This window comes from Macrobrachium nipponense, chromosome 39 (genome assembly GCF_015104395.2).
Source record: "Macrobrachium nipponense isolate FS-2020 chromosome 39, ASM1510439v2, whole genome shotgun sequence".
NCBI classification, from domain to species: domain Eukaryota; kingdom Metazoa; phylum Arthropoda; class Malacostraca; order Decapoda; family Palaemonidae; genus Macrobrachium; species Macrobrachium nipponense.
The window spans coordinates 34,543,569-34,561,068 of NC_061099.1; the positions used below are offsets into that span (position 1 = coordinate 34,543,569).

At 38.5% G+C, this 17,500-nt stretch overlaps 1 protein-coding gene across 2 annotated transcripts in view; it reads left to right on the forward strand.

Moving 5' to 3' along the window:
* LOC135210289 (protein N-terminal asparagine amidohydrolase-like) overlaps nt 1–17,500 on the forward strand; it is a 213,913-nt gene that overhangs the window by 35,591 nt on the left and 160,822 nt on the right. Inside the window, exon 1 of one of the 2 annotated variants that reach the window (XM_064243171.1) lies at nt 15,354–15,376. The exons of the other annotated variant lie outside the window; for it this stretch is intronic. The gene's annotated coding sequence lies outside the window, so the exon portion shown is untranslated. Of the gene's footprint in view, nt 1–15,353; nt 15,377–17,500 lie in introns of those variants that run through there. 2 annotated transcript variants of the gene reach the window in all.

The window sequence follows — 17,500 nt, forward strand, 5'->3', positions numbered from 1 at the left end:
CTTTAAATAGTTACGCTATGTGTAAGTTTTAGGTAAATTAAAAGGATTATCTTTGGTGTACATTTGCAACTGACAAGTGTTTTTAAATAATTTAACTGTATGCGAATTACACCGTTAATATTCGAAACAGGATATTATTTAAATCCCGGGACGCAGTGTTACCATGCGCAAACACCACAGGCGGATGGACAGATGGAAAAAAACAGAGTATAGGTAGGGGCATTGGCACAAGGAAATTCCTCGAAGTCTTTGGAAGATCAACGTTAGTTTTTTCTATTCTTGTTATATACGGGATTCTCCAATGTCTGTCTCTCAGTCCTGTTGTTTAGTACTGTCTTATATAAGAAACAACATTTTCCCTAAGTTGTCTATCTCAGTTTGCATTTATGGTCCGTTACTTAATTAGTATCTCTTTATGTACATCCCTTATAAGGTTTCTTATTTTTAAAAGATAATGCGTTCTCACCTATATGTAAGTAATTAATTTACGCAAAGGTCTTCTTATATAATGTTCTTTCCAGTATGTAGGTCTCATCGCTTGTCCTTTGACTAAATTCTATATTCTCTTTTATTCTGTTTTCAGCCCCTCAGTGGCGTGGTTGGTATGGTTTTCGCCTGCCACCACGGTGGCCGCGAGTTCGATTCCGGGCATTCCACTGAGGGGTCAGAACTGTGCATTTCTGGTGATGGAAGTTCACTATGGTTCGGAAGTCACGTAAAGCCGTTGGTCCCGTTGGTGAATAAGCGCTGGTTCCATGCAACGTAAAAACACCATACAAACAAACAAAGAAGCTTTTATTCTGTTCTGTGATTGCATCATGGGAAACTCTTCATCTGTCGGACTGTTAAAACCGAAGTGTTGTCATTCGGAATGAGGGAGATAAATCCTCCAGTGTCTCAGTCTCTCTCTCTTCCGATTAGGGCCAATGATCGATCTCCTCCGGAAAGTGCCGGCGAGGGTCGTGAGGAATTTAATTTAAATTGGCGAAAAGAAAGGGAGGGGGCGGGATGGGGGAAGGTGAAAAGAATGTGATGATAAGTGAGAAAAGATGAAGAGTAATCGGTGGAATAAGAAACAGGAGGAAAATAGGGAAAGAAAATGTTCCGGAGAAGAAACGTAAGTAACTGAAGAACATGACGAAAGGGGGAGACGGTGAAGAGGAATAGAAACAACAGAGTTGATGAGGGAAAATGTTGTATAAAGAGAATTGAAACAGAATATATGAAACAAGCTAAACAAAAAGCAAGAGTAAAAAAAAAAGGAAAAATGCGCCGAAGATTCTTGGGCGCAGTCAAGTTTAGTATACAGCATATAATTCTGTATGAAACTTTCAGCCACGCCCGGGACGGGCTTGTCCTGTGGCGCTGCCAGCCGCACGATCATGGCTAACTTTAACCTTAAATCAAACCAAAACTACTGAGGCTGGAGGGCTGCAATTTGGTAGGTTTGATGATTGGAGGGTGGATGATCATCACACCAATTTGCAGCCCTCTAGCCTCGTAGTTTTTAAGATCTGAGGGCGGACAGAAGAACTGCGGATGAACAAATATATACCCATTTCCATAGTTTCTTCTACAGAAAGCTAAAGTACGGACGTGAATGTCCGATCTCGATTCATTGCCCCAAAGTGCCCATCAAGGTATACTTACCCGGTCACTCGGGGATGCCCCCATCGGTCAGGTTCCTTCCAAACGGGTATGCGAGGTATATGGGCGTTGCCCTCAAATGCCCCTGCTTAGTGAAACGAACATCAGAGCCATCTCTGAAAGGACCCGGTAGGGGAGTAGAGCCGCCAGTGCACCTTATGCGGTGCACTGTAGGCGTTACTTAGCTGCAACCTCTTTAGTTCCTTTTATTGTGCCTCCTTTCATATTCCCTTTCTTCAATCTTACTTTCTACCCTCTCTGACAGTTGATTCATAGTGCAACTGTTTTGATGAGGTTTTCCTCCTGTTCTCCTTTTCAAACCATTTACTGTCAATTTCCGTTTCAGAGCTGAATGACCTCATATATAGGTCCCAGCGCTTGGCCTTTGGCCTAAATTCTATAATAAATTCGAACTCTGTGAAAGGAGAGGACGGTGTTTAATACAAAAATGGAGGTGAACAAGCAGGAAGAAAAGATATATATGTATACATATATTATATATATACATTATATATGTATATAACATATATATATATATATATATATATATATATATATATATATATATATATATATATATATATATATATATATATATATAATATATATATATATATATATATATATATAATATAAGGTACTATATAATAAATATATAATAGTATATATAAATATCCATATATATATATATACTATATTATTGTATGTATCCCCTTTATATATATATATATATATATATACTATATATATATATATATATATATATATATATATATATATATATATAATATGATTGTGTGTGTGTAACTGTAATGCTGTGCTACAGCAGAGCTTGCCCTGTAACTCTTTGAGCTACATCTCTCCTTTCTCGTTGCAGCATCCCGGGTATCTGACATTTTCATTATGCTCATTGCATTACCCATCATTTCGTACTTCGAGGATCGTCAATTGGCTGTAATTTTTGGGGCGCGGTGGACTGGTATTATCTCTCTTTCCAGAGGCGGAGAGAGAGAGAGAGAGAGAGAGAGAGAGAGCGAGCTGGTTGGTTGTCCTCTCTAATCTAATATCAAACTTGTTAGCGTACATCGACAATTTTTACGCTCGGGTTAATTAAATCAGATGACTGGTGTTGCCAGATGCATGATAAAGATAAGCAGAGCATTATTCTTCTGTCTCGTTATTTTCTCTTTTTTATTAATGTCTCTCATTTATTCTTACCTCGCTTTCCCGGTACTCTAGTGGAGAGTTTTTTTTTTCTTTTTGTTTTTTTTTTAAGCTTAGATCAATCGCCGTGATAAGCGGAAAGTTTATAAAAGCCGGTATTTCGATAACTGGTCTCGTCATACAATATGTCCGATTGGCTTCGGGACGTGTGATTAAGTCCGGTAAGTGTATACGTCTCGGCTTCAGAGAAACTAGTTTGAAGAATGGATTGCCCTGCCTGCCTTCTCTCTCTCTCTCTCTCCTCTCTCTCTCTCTCTCTCTCTCTCCTTCTTCTTCTTCTTCTTCTTCTTCTTCTTCCCTGCATTTATAGATGCAGCAGTATCTTTGAATTTCACGAGGCATAATACTTGAAGGTACAAGATGTTCTGTCTCTTGATTTGAATTTCAAATTGCGGAATGGAGTGCAATACAGATGATCTCCGGGGTGAGGATGCATGTACGTATAAAGTACTCGCAGACACGCGCATTTTTACGTACATTGCGTGTGCGTGTGTGTGTGTGTGTGTAGACATAAACTTGCATGCAGGAACATTTATTTCACGAAACTCGTCCAGTTGCCTTTTCGAAGGATTCCAGATGTGTTAACGTATGCGCTGGAAGTGGAATGTATACTGAACCTTATACATAAGCGTTTTTGGGAGTATATAAACCCAATTTCATAATCCTGGATTGAATGCAGTTTCATTTTTATTCTCGTAGAAGCTAGAAGCTGTAAAACGGGGGGTAGGGGGGTTGGGGGGGGGGGAAATTAGTTTCAAATGGAAATGGGTCCCAACTCACTTTCCTGGTGCCAATGAAAGTAAGGTTATTTTGCGTTGGAGATGTAAAGGTTTGGATAATTTCGAACGAAAATGCGCCTTGTAGGTTACAAGGAGTTACAAGGATTAGGATGTCTCAATGACTTGTTAGTCCATCTGAAGAGACATCGTGTGCTCACTTATCTGTAAGAGCAGGTTTTACTGTGCATTCACAGTGTCCTCCTTATGATTTTGTCTAGCTTTCTTTTAAACTCTTCCACACTGTTGCTGTTTGTGAGTTTGTGATTCCTTCATACCCTATTTCCGCAAAATGTAACTGAGCTTGTTTTTACATCTAAGAGAGAGAGAGAGAGAGCTGCAGTTATTGTTCGCCATTCGACCAGAGGTTCCCCGTTGCTTTCAATATCGTATCGTATCTTGTATCTGTGCCTTCTGGATCCGCTGCACGAGAGGATTTTTATTCCAGTGCATCTCATGGCGATCAGAGTCTAAACGTTTTCCTCATTAGCGTTACATCGCGAGAGAGAGAGAGAGAGAGAGAGAGAGAGAGAGAGAGAGAGAAGAAGCAAATGAGAAGGTCTTCTTGGGCATCGGCGTCCTCTAGGCCACTTGTGGGGAAAAGGAGATGAATCTGAGTGGTCAGAAGGAGGGATCTCTCTCTCTCTCTCTCTCTCTCTCTCTCTCTCTCTCTCTCTCTCTCTCTCTCTCTCTCTCCTCAGTTTTAAATGGAAGGTACTCTATTATTTTGATATATTCCGTAAGGATGCATTTGTCTGCAGTCAGCTGATACTAATTTTAATTTTTCATGTTAAGTAATTCAAGTGCAGATCAGATAAAAAAACACTGTCGATAAAGATGGTTGAATACAAGAAATATAAGCCAGGCTAATTAACGTCTAACGGTAATAACAAGACAAGAATAAAAGTAGGAAAATAAGTGATACGAATATATCTTAGCAGCGAGTAAAGACCTTGCTTGTTAAGATAAGTTTGAGAGCAAAAGACGACGAATAAATAAACCATTGATATCGTGAAAGAAAGTAAAAAAGGAGAAATCAAATAGACAGACAAATCTTCTATGACAAGATCCATTAAATAAAAAAAAGAATAAAGCTAATCAAGTAGGCAGAGAAAAGTCCTTTACGACGAACGAGATCCATTTTCAAAACAGGAAGCCAGTGTTTGTTATAAGGAGAATCACAGCAAACATTTTACGACTGAAGGTAAAAGAGGACTTCTCGGGGCTGTTGATTCGACTCACCTTTTTAAGGGTTGCAGGCGCCTGCCTGGTTGTGTGTTTGTGTGCCGATGAGACCACCGCTGCTTTTGTATGTTTGGCCTGCCGGGGTTTGTGCGATTGTCCTGGGAAGTTTTTGTATGGAGCACATACATTAAAGAAACACATATATGTGTGTGTATTTGTGTGTAAGTATTAGTAATGCTGATCTATTTGTTCGAAGTATTATATAATAAGCGAGAGTCCCTTATTCTATATACTTTGGTATTTGTTCTTTGCCTGCTGAGTTCGTCCACTTCGAGAAGTCGTATTGTTGTTATTGTTCAGTGACGGTCTTCAGATGTCATCCGGGGAAAAGGGGGCGGGGGCTTGTTGTGGGGGGGGGACATAAGGAGTCGATTTCTGGGAAAGTCTTGGAGTTTAGGACCGAATTGTGGAAAGGGGGGTTGGATAGGAGAGAAAGAGAAAGATTGTGTGTGTGAGAATATCCGTTTGTCCTCCTTATCCCCTCCAATCCAGCCACCCTTCCCGTATTTCCCCTCCTCTCTCTCTCTCTCTCTCTCTCTCTCATTCCGTCCTGCCTTCCCCTCTCCCCTCGGCTTTTCTAATCCAGACACGTTTAGACTTCTTCCTCCTCCTCCTCCTGTTCCTCAAGTGTTTTTATTGCTTCATCGAGTTAAGTCGTATTTTGTGCCTTTTTTTTGGACTATACCATGTGACGTTAAGGTATAGTAATCGTTGCATTGTTCAGTGATGGAGGCTCCGACTTTATTCCTCTTTAATGAAGTTGGGTAAGTTTCACCTTATTATTTGTCCGTCATCAGAAGAGTAGGTGGAAAATCTGCGTCTCATTTTAATACGCGTTGGTCACACGTTAATTCAAGCAGACATGTTTATTGAATGTACCGTGATATGAAGGTAGTCTCTCTCTCTCTCTCTCTCTCTCGCTCTCTCTCTCTCTGTTAGAGAATGATTGAGTAGGAGTAGCGAGAGCAGAAGTGGAATCAGCTTAAAAGGGATACCCTATGCCCAGCGATGGTGTTACAGAAGTAAGCTAAGGTGCCCACAAACAAGAAAAAGAAGAAGAAGAAGAAGAAGGTGCTGGAGATACAGAGAAAGAAAACGGACCAAATTCAAGTCAGTTGAAAGGGGTAGAGGAGAGAAAAGCGTAGCAGGACGAGGATAGACTGTAGAATAAACGAAATACAAGATTGAGGTGGCTTACCTATATGCGGTGCAAGTGTCACCTTTGTCTGCATGCTTGTATTTTTCTCTATGCATTTTCATAGGGGTGTGTACTGAAGTGTTTCCGTCAAGAGTATACAAGCTCTGCCATTCTCGTACATTGTTTCAATAGGTGAATAAAAATTTTTCTCCTGTTTGTAAGATTTCGTATAGCGTGCATATGGTGCGCACATGAGCGTCGTGTATGTGCGCGCGCTTGGGTTGATGGTCAAGGTGTAGGTATCTGGTTACCAAGAAGAGGGGAAGAAACACTTGAGAGAGAGAGAGAGAGAGAGAAAGAAGGAGAGATGAAGGAGAGGGCTGAGGGGAGCAGTCGTCGTCCACTGTCTTGGCCGAGGGTGGTAAGGGTAAGGGTAAGGGTATCTGGTGGTGCTGTCAAAAGAGAAGGGGTGTCAAAGTCAGACCCTTTTGCTGTCCTGGGCCGCTGTAGGGAGGAACCCCACGTTTTGGGCAGAAACGTAAATAATAACGGTTGGGCGTGAAGGTGAGGTTTGAGGCATCGACGAATATGTTAAGAGAAATGGAAGCTGCTGGTAATTAGGATGCTACTATTGGTACTAATTCTATTTTTGCTGTTGGGAGGGGTACAATGGCAGTAGAGAATTGATTGATTGTAAGGTATCTGGCGTTACAACTACCATGGCAGTAGAGGCTGGCAGTGGTAAATCTGTTGTAATTGTGTAGTTTCCAACGATTCTCATCTATTAGTCCTTGGTGAGTTCTTCAGTATTTGCTTGCCATTCCTGATCTCTCTCTCTCTCTCTCTCTCTCTCTCTCTCTCTCTCTCTCTCTACATTGGCCCAAATAAAATTTTGTTGATATATATTTTTAGTTTCAGGAAAATAATTTTTTTTTTCGAATAATAAAAATAAATTATATTATATTTGAATTACCGTTGAAATAAAAGTGAATGGGGTATGAAACAGAGTACATCACAGTGATTTGTGCGTTGTTTTTTCCTTTGAGAATTTATATCAATTTTTCTTGATGATATTTTCTCTTTGAAAAAATTTGACTTTAGAATGCTCATATATATTTTGGAATGTTGATATTGCCTAATGTGGGGGTGGGCTATGTTTCATCTCATTGTTGAAGGATTACTTTACTTTTCCGTTATCATTAGGTGAATTTCAGTCCTTATTCTTACTGTTTTCAAATTCTCTTGTGATATCCAGTTGAAGTCATCTTTTGCTAAGACTTTCAACAGTGTTCAAGTCTGCCTGTCTTATTGATGATCACGTCCTTCGTTTCTTTAGATCTTTATTGCAATATTCTCTGAGTCTGGGTCACTGCTAAACTTCATGGCTCGTTCTATCTGACAATACCCTATTTCAGAGTGCCCATGCCCACTTCAAAAGTCCATAGCCTATATCTCATTTCAGTTCCAGTTTGGAGAAGCTTTCATCTGATGCTCCTTTTCCTAGAGGCCGTTTTTCGGCTCTCTCTCTCTCTCTCTCTCTCTCATATGTCCATCTCACCCCCGTTAATATGGTTTCCTCCTAATCTTTGTGACCCTTCTCCCCCCACCCCTCCTCCTCGCCTAACCCTGTAACTGCGTCTATTAGAACCTCATACTTCTCATTGCCTCCACTTCACATCACGTGTGTGTGTGTGTGTGTGTGTAGTATGTGTATGTGTGTGGTAATCTCTTTGTTTATATGTGGTTATTTTCTCTTAAAATTCTTTTTGTCGATAGATGGCGACACTTCTTGCACACTATCACATTCTCTCTCTCTCTCTCTCTCTCTCTCTCTCTCTCTCTCTCTCTCTGAAACAAAAGCTAGAAAACTTAGGGGAACTTCCCCTTTGTGGTAATCTCGAGAGCAGTGAATCTCAGTATCATCTAGAGTAGGCACCAACACTAAAATTTTACAAACTAAAAAAAAATCAGAGGATATTTCAAACCTACCAAAAAAGTTAAGTATGTCTTAGTTTAACCAGACCACTGAGCTGGTTAACAGCTTTCCTGAGCTGGCCCGAATGATTAGATTTTTTTTTTTTTTTACGTGGCTAGGAAACCATTGGTTACCTAACAACGGGACTTACAGCTTATTGTGGGATCCGAACCACATCATATCGAGAAATGAATTTCTAATCCCCAGAAATAAATTCCTCTGGTTCCAAGTTGGCAGAGCGGAGAGTCGAACTCGCGACTACCGAATTGGTAGGCGAGCACGTTACCCACTCGTCCAACGGGGAACTGTTCAAACCTACCAACGCCCATTAAAACCAGAAGCCTTTGGCGTTCAGTTCCACGGTTGTAGAACTGGTGCCAAGATACTCTGCCCCGAGAATGCTTACTTGTTCTGTCAGGATCCTATAGAACAAAGGAGAACTGTTTCCCTGGCTGTGAGAACAATTATTTAACCAGTTCTTTTAGCGATTCTAAAGCACATGTGCTATTCTCATTCGGAATTTGGAATAAAATCATTATTGCTTTCACCTTTCACTAAGAGTTAGAAATGATGTCAAATCTACTCAGGCTAAGAAGAAAAAAGGGAGTGTGGCGAATTGACCCCCCCCCCAAATAGATTTTTAGGCATTTTGCTAATTGTTAGGTTCAAAATAACGATGTGCTCACTATTATTTATTTTGTATGTGTAAAGGGACGGTCTTGAACATTTTCCACCCTGGTATGTGTCGTAGTGTTGAAGGTTTTAAATTTCATAAGTCCTGGAAAAAAAAACCAAGAATATTATGACCGGTAATTATTGATACGTAAGCTTCAGGTGATGCACAGGAATTGTATGTAATAAGTTGTCGCATATCTGAAAATTTCCACCTTATATTCGTTCTTATAATAACATAGCAAAGCCGACTTTCAGACTGGCCCATTTTCTTTGAAGGAGATAAGAAAATGGAACCTTTTCAACACGAACTGATTTATTTTCGAAAGTTATCTTGTAACGCTAAATATTATCGCAAGTCTAAGTTATTTTTGCTTTTTTGAAGAATTGTCAGCAGTTTCTTTTGCATGCGATTATCGCAATTTTTTTTCTTGCATTCTTGGCCAGTTTAATCTACTTGTTTACATAGTGTATGTGTGTGTGTGTGTGTGTGTGTGTGTGTGTGTGTGTTTATAAACATGCCTGAATGGTAGACACTGATTACGTCAAGTTTATATGTACCTAATCGTCATTAATTTTTATTCGTGCGTCAGGCATATTGGTTAAGTTACAAGTTATTGTCTTTAAACGTTTGAATAACAATGCATATTTCACTGATGGTAAAATATATAATTCAAGCTTCCAAAGAATGCTGGTTTCCATCTCCCACCTCAGACCCCACCCACACTGCAGCAGTAACTGATCATGATACAGAGCCAGTGATTTTTCATCGCCTTGGCAGAGACGCTAACCCACGACGTCTGAGTGGCATGCCACGACACTAACCACTATACCAGCGGACCATTGCATTATTTTTTTTTTTTTTTTTAAGAATCTGTCGTATTTTCTCAAATGTTTTTCCATCTTGCTATTGAAGGACTACATAGATCCGTCGTTTGCGGCGTCTAGCCGATAGGTAGTCACAAGATAGGCCTAGTGTGGTATATATTGAAATATTTTATTCGAGCCACAAATGTCCTTTAATATCTAAATTCGCTCTACCTCGGAATGAATATATTTTCATATATGTAAACCGAAGGGGAATTTTTGAGTCGATCATAATTTCGTCCTCTCGTGGGTAACATCCCTGACGTCCTGATTTCTTCTCTGTCCGCTGGGCGGTGGTTCGAACCCACGAGAGGACGAAATTATGATCAACTCAAAAAATTCCCCTTCGGTTTACATCTCCGAAAATATATTCATTCCGAGGTAGAGCGAATTAGATATTAAAGGACATTTGTGGCTCGAATAATTGAAATGAATCACGGTGATGTGATAATGATTCATATTGAAATATATAAAACACAAACGATTAAAGCGTTCGTGATTCATCCCCGTCAGATTATAGCTCATGTTCGTGGCGTCGTCGTCGTGTTGCTCCGGAGGCAGACAGAAGGTGGGCAGCGCTTTTTTGTGGGTCCTTGCTTACTTTGCACTTCTTTCGTGGGACAGCCAATTGGATGCTGGTTCTCCCTCCTCCTTATAGGGTCTCCTCTCTCTCTCTCTCTCTCTCTCTCTCTCTCTCTCTCTCTCTCTGTTTCCTTTCAGAGGTAACTCGACATTTTCTCTCATTCACACGGACGCCATTCGCACTTTTTTTTTTTTTTTTTCTCTTGGTTATAGAGAATGATGCGCCAGGAAAGGCCAGACCGTACATAAACCTCAACACATCTGGCCAGGAAAAAGCTGAAATCAAAGAAGAGGAGCTTCGGCCTTGAACGTAGCCAAGTCAAGTTAGACCGATTCCGCTTAGAAAGCAGATTTAGCGACGGAGGGAGTTTTAGTACAGGATGAATTGACGCTCTCCTCTGCGCCTTCCCAGGCATGTTGTTGCTAACGCAGCTGCTTCTCGAAGCATTCCGCTTGCAACAGATACAGAGAGCAGCCTTGGACGACGCCTGTGGACTAGAAACTCTCACTCCTCCTCCTCCTCCTCCTCCTCCTCCTCCTCCTCCTGCTTCACCTCTACCTTTTCCTCATCTTCTCGATAACCGCAAGATGACGTAGAATTGATAAACGACTTCGTCAGCAGTTGGAAAGTTTATTGCGTTTTTTTTTTTATCTGTGGAAAATGCCTGCAAGCACATCTGTCTGAGAGGCTTAAGAGGAACTGAAATAAGTTGCAGAAGTTGCAGGCTTAACGAGAGGTCTTTTGCAACAGAGAATTAATATTGATATTTCATCAGATTTAAAATGAAGGTCAATAAATAAGCTCAGATCGCCTCTTATAATCGTTTGTGTTTTGCGGAGTTGCGTCATAGAGATTGTTCTTATATATTCATAAAGCATTCCATGCTTTATTCTTTTCTGTTATGGCTGATACTAAAAGGGAGTTTTGATCTGGCCACTTGGATAGTTTTTATAATCTTGAGGAAAGCCATTTCGTTGTTTTTGAGGTGATAACTTAGAATTGTTATATTTAGGTAGTCCGAGATTTCGTCTTATTTTTTGTCATTTTTTGAAATTTACACTCGAGAGTGTTTTAACTGATTGGGGGTATTTTTTAATGCTTTTTTCCAAGTGTTTAGTAAATATTTTAGGGTGTTCGTTAATTTCTTTTAGCAGCTATTATTTACTAAATATAAATATAGTATATATATATATATAGATATATATATATATATATATATATATATATATATATTACGTTAGACAATATCTAACATGTCAGTTCCATCAAAATTACCTATATTGTGCTGTAACGTATATTAGTAATTGTAAAAGTTAGCGACTTTTAAAGGGAATGTAAATATATAATATATATATATATATATATATATATATATATATATATATATATATATATATATATATATATACTATATATACATACACTACATACATACATACATACATACATACATACACGTTTTACACTCCGTTTAAAATTCGCTAACTTTTTCATGAATGAATAGTCGCTACAGCGCGATATACTAAGTAATTTGAAAGGAACTGACATGTTAGATATTATCCAAAGTAATTTTCTCTGAGACGTACTTCAACGAAGAAGTCCCGCGTGCCAGCCAGCCCGCATGCTATCATAAAGCTTAACGACAAGACGTCTTCGTCTGCTCAAACAACACCTTTGCTAAGGATGCAGATGACAGGTACAGAGTCTGTCCCAGTAAACAAACTGGACGACGTCAATGATTATGCTTCGGGGGAAATAAAAAAAAGCTTTTGAGGATCACAAGAGAGAGAGAGAGAGAGAGAGAGAGAGAGAGAGAGAGAGAGAGAGAGAGAACCGTATTAGCATGACAAGTCCCTCTTCAGATGAGATGTCTGTTGCTGTATAGACATTTGACATGATAGAAAGCGGTGGTGAGTGTGCGTTCTCTTTACAGATTTTTTTTTTTATAGCTATATACATATGGAATGTTCGTAGCGAGCTACGTAGTACTGATATTTTTGCTTTTTTGTGTGTGATTGAACTGTTATGGGCCTCTCTCTCTCTCTCTCTCTCTCGCTCTCTACTCTTCTCTCTCTCTCTCTCTCTCTCTCTCCTGTTATAATACTTACATATTTATATATATATATATATATATATATATATATATATATATATATATAGTATATATAAATATATATATATGTATATATATATATATACACGTATATATAGTGTTGTTTTTGGCCGGAATATTTTATTTATTACTGTAGAATTTTGAAAAAAAAAACCTAGTTTTTTGAGAGTAAAAACCCACTCGCAAAAGATGATGAATCATCCCAAGATAAGTTGGAAAAAATGATTGATAGTGGCGTTCCTTTTCGTGAATATTAAGTCTTTTTCGTAACTATTATTGTAACTATTACCTATATTAGGCTCTAGACATTAAATATATATTAGCCTACTCGTCTTTAACAGCGTAAATGCGTATTGTCGTGGTGTACGCCTCGATTTTGACCCATAGGTCGGCGCTCCTATTTGCGCAGGAGGACGGATTATCCATTCGCGTCCGGGGAATAAATTCGCAAATGAGCGGATAAGTTCGCAGATGAGCGGAATGGACTGTAAATTTTGCGTGTGCTCGTTATGTGCCTCGTTAAAAATGGATGGTCGCAGTCGTCCCGGGCGAATTTTCATCTAGGCCCGTTTATGGTATTGTCTCACTCGACGCTTTATGGCTCCTCCGGCATTGTTGGGAGGACACCCTCCCTCCCCTCCCTCCCTCCCTCGCCTACCAAGGGAAGGCTCTCCGTCCTGAACGCCGCCGCCCCCGCCCCCGCCCCCGCTCGCCCCCGCGCGCGCCTCTGATCTTCGTCTCAATCATCATCATTATCGTCGTCGTAGTCATAACCCGCTTCATCACCATGATCATCTCATCATCATCCTCTTATTGTCCTCTTCAATATCATTATCTGCTTCATCATTATCATCACCCTCTTCTACATCATAATCATCCACTTCATTATCCTCCTGCTTTTTTGTAAGTTACTATAGCAATCTTCTGTTTTCTTTTTTTTCTTTTTAAGTTACAGCAATCTTTCTGTGTTTTTTTTCTTTTGTAAGTTACTACAGCAATCTTGATTTTTTTGTAAGTTATTAAAGCAATCTTCTGTTTTTTTATATTTTTTAAAGTTACTACAGCAATCTTCTGTTTTTTTCTTTTGTAAGTTACTACATCAATTTTCTGTTTTTTTCTTTCTTTTTTATAAGTTACTACAGCAATCTTCTGTTTTCTTTTTTTGTAAGTTACAATAGTAATCTTCTGTTTTTTTAAGTGACTACAGCACTCTTCTGTTTTTATTTTTTTAAGTTACTACAGCAATCATCTGAGCACTTCTTTTATAAAATCCCCCACAATTCATGTTCTGTAACCTGACATTATTATCACCCTTTGCAATATGACAGCTGTTCCCTCCTGTATCAAGATCAATCTATTCCTTCCTGTTGAAGTCTGGAATAGATAAAAGAACCCTTTTGCCTGTTTCATACTTTGAAATCGGGATTCTGTCATTGCAACAAAGAAAGTGTCTAGTTTCTGGAAGTGGAGGTAATGTAATCAGTCATTGATTCAGCTATTGTTAAATAATTCGATTTTTGAATCCTGCCCAGAGAAGAAGGAACAGATCAGGAAACTGAGAATGCATAGTGGGAAATAGGATAAAGAGTGCGTGGAAGAATTTCATGGTAAATGTAGAGTTTAGATATGCCTCTCTTGAATGATAACATTCTTTTTGAAGAGAGGCAAATGACAGCAGAAATATGTAATTGCAACATTATGCAAATATATATATATAGTATATATACTATATATATATATATATACTATATATATATATATATATAATGGCTTTCAGGCTAATTCAATTCAATTAATTACGGAAAGATCATTTATTATATGTTATTGATTAAAAAGCACGAAAGGAAAGGAATATGTTTTGACAGCTATGTAAACAATGTTGGTGAATACTTATGCAAAATTCCTTAGCTGGTAGTTGGAGTCGAGAGAGAGAGAGAGAGAGAGAGAGAGTGTGTGTCGTATGTATGTGCGTAGAACGCCGCCGCATCGATAAAACTCTTAGTTTTATTGCTGGAAGAAGGAGTTTCTCTAATCTCTGGAATTTCAGCAAAGCCTGTTCGCTCTGCTGCGCTGGGAATCCTCCACGTTTAAATCCTGGTTATTGTATGGTGGCCACCTTTGGTGGTCCGCTTAACAGATAGCATGATTTGGGAGGCTGTCACTCAGTGGCATTTGACATCGGCAATTTCAGGATGACACCTGTGCGGATGTGGGAAAATATTCCGTAGGGAGAATGTTGGAACAGCAATTTCTCTCGTTCACAAATGTCATTGTTATTCGTCTGGTGGACCTGACGTCATTTTGAATTAGATTAATTTGAATATAGAATTTAGGTCCAAAGCACTGGGGCCTACGAGGTCATTGAGCGCTGAAATGGAAATTGACAGTAAAAGCTTTGAAAGGTGTAACAGGAGGAAAACCTCGAAGCAGTTGCACCATGAATCAAGTTTTAGGAGAGGGTGGAGAGTGAGTAAGATGGAAGAACGAGAATGCGAAAGGAGGTACAGTAAAACGAACAAAAGGAGTTGCAGCTAGTGGCCGAAGGCTCGCTGCAAAGAACCTTAACACATACAGTGCAAAGTCCTACGAGGTTGATGTCATGTTATTCGCGTAGGGGATTAGTGCCGTCCGTGAACTTCAAACGGTGCACTGTAGGCATTACTTGAGGATTCTTCGCAGTGTCCTTCCGGCCTCTAGCTGCAACCGCTTTCATTCCTTTTACTCTACCTCCGTTCATATTCTTTGTTCCAATTTACTTTTCACCCTCTCCTAACAATGTTTGATAGTGCAACTGAGAGGTTTTTCACCTTTAACACCTTTCAAACCTCTTACTCTCATTTTTCCATGTCAGTGCTAACTGACATCATAGATCCCAGCGCTTGGCATTTGGCCTGCAATGTATATTCTGTTTACACTTACCGATATGTAGTTTGCATGTATATATATATGTATATATATAAAACACTGCTTATTAAATTTATTGCATCGCAGTTGAGTGAAATGGCTTATTGTTATTGTATTTTCTGTTGATCATTGATTTGTTGATATTTCATTTTCAGATTTGTAAACTAACTCTTTTCTATATTTTTTTCCCAGGTTCGTACTTGACGTTTGCATTGCGACTTCTGCTTTTAAGGTAAAAATGATTTTAATTGCATTGTTTTTGCTCACATTTGGGTACCCACGGAATCCACTATTATTATTATTATTATTATTATTATTATTATTATTATTATTATTATTATTATTATTATTATTATTATTAATGATTCCTCGAATATTTATTTTATTATCAAGAATCAAAGCAAATCCTGGTAGATACTTCATTACAGGGTTGTCAGTGATAAATAAAACTTATTTTATCAAGTGATTAAATCAATGATTTTTTTTCATTAAAAAAATGATTTAAAAAAAAATCAGAAATTTTTTATTTTTTATTTGAAAGCAAACAAATTGAAAGATACGGTTGGAGGTTGATAAAAACTTGAGCATAACTGTGCTGCATCTATTTATTTTGATATAAAAAAAATTGCAAGTACATACATTAGGCCAGAACTGGAAACCTAAAAGATAAATCAATAGTAATTCTGTCATAAAATACATTTTGATGTTAAAAAGTATTGAAAAAAACATCTAACAAATAAAAAACCAAAATAAAAAAATAAAATAAATCACTGATTTTTGGTTATTTTTTATTTTTAAAAAATTTAAAAATCACCAACCCTGCGTTTATTAGCGTGTAATAACAATAATTTTGGATTGGCCACTATCTCAGTGATCATGATTTTACGTCGCAGAATATCCTATTCATAACTTGACGTACTTTTGCAGTTTACTTCAATTCCCTGATAATATAATCTCACGGCAAAGAAACATTATTGCTGGTTAGAATACATTACGAGAACTCTAAAACGTTTGATATTACGATAATTTTATTATATCATTGTTAAAAATATTTGCAGACATTTTTTAAGGGACTTTTTTTTTCTTTTTGCATTGGAGTTCTTAACTCACAACAACGTAGAGTGAATGCACTCGCTAGAGAGAGAGAGAGAGAGAGAGAGAGAGAGAGAGAGAGAACGCGCCCTTACACTTCCACCCACTCTTGCGTAGAGACAGACGAAAGAAAAAATTCATTCCGTCCAACGGTATATACAGGCTATATGTACATTCCGAGAGAGAGAGAGAGAGAAAGATTCTTGTCTCTGTAGATGTCATTCGCATCCCGTTCTCCTTTTATAAGACTGGGCGGTAGCCCTGTCACCCACCGTCCCCTCCCCACTCTCTCTCTCTCTCTCTCTCTCTCTCTCTCTCTCTCTCTCTCGTTGTACACATCTACGTACACAGGAAATTGCGCTGAGATGAGGTGATGCAATCATTTTGAAAAATCTTGACTATATCATTACCCCAAGAAATTGCTTGAAATATACGTGAGAGAGAGCGAGCGAGCGAGAGAGAGATAGAGAGAGAGAGCTCTTATCTGGAGTCGATTCTGCTGGAGTGGCTGTCATATATATACATTTAATTCTGCTCCACGACTCGACTCTCTTTGTACAGTCGGTGTCAAGGTGAAATCATGGGTGTGGCCCCATAGCCCGAGACGTAGGGGAGAGATACATATAATTCTTTATTCTTTTCTTCCTTTGTTAACCGATTTATCGTTGCATTACAAGAGTGGAAGTTTCTCACTCCACTTTCCTGGTTTGTTATTCCTTTGGCATTTGTTTGTAGATTTCCTTTTACGTTATTCCTTTGGCATTTGTTTGAAGCTTACTGATTTTGTGTGTGTGTGTGTGTTTAATAAGGGAGATCTTTCTGTATTTCCCTTTACGTTATTATTTTAATATTTGGAAGCTTGAATTTCAAGAATGGCCCCTGGGCTTGTTTCAAAGTGATAGGGTTCATCTTCTTAATAATAATAATGATGGGAATGTTGGTTCATCTGAATAATAATAATAATATAATAATAATAATAATAATAATAATAATAATAATAATAATAATAATAATAATGAGAATATTGGTACTTTCATGTCAGTGTACAATTTCAGGACGATTTATATGGATAATGATCAAGCTCTTTTCTCATAGAATTTTAAATGACTTCAGTAAACATACGCTAATTCTTTCATCTTCCACCCGTCGGTCGTTGGCATTTAAATCAAACCGTAACGAAACGGGGGCGAGAGGGGGGTGGGGGGAGCGCGGCAGGAACACTGCCATACCGGCCTCAACTCAAATCTAGGACAGTTACCCTACT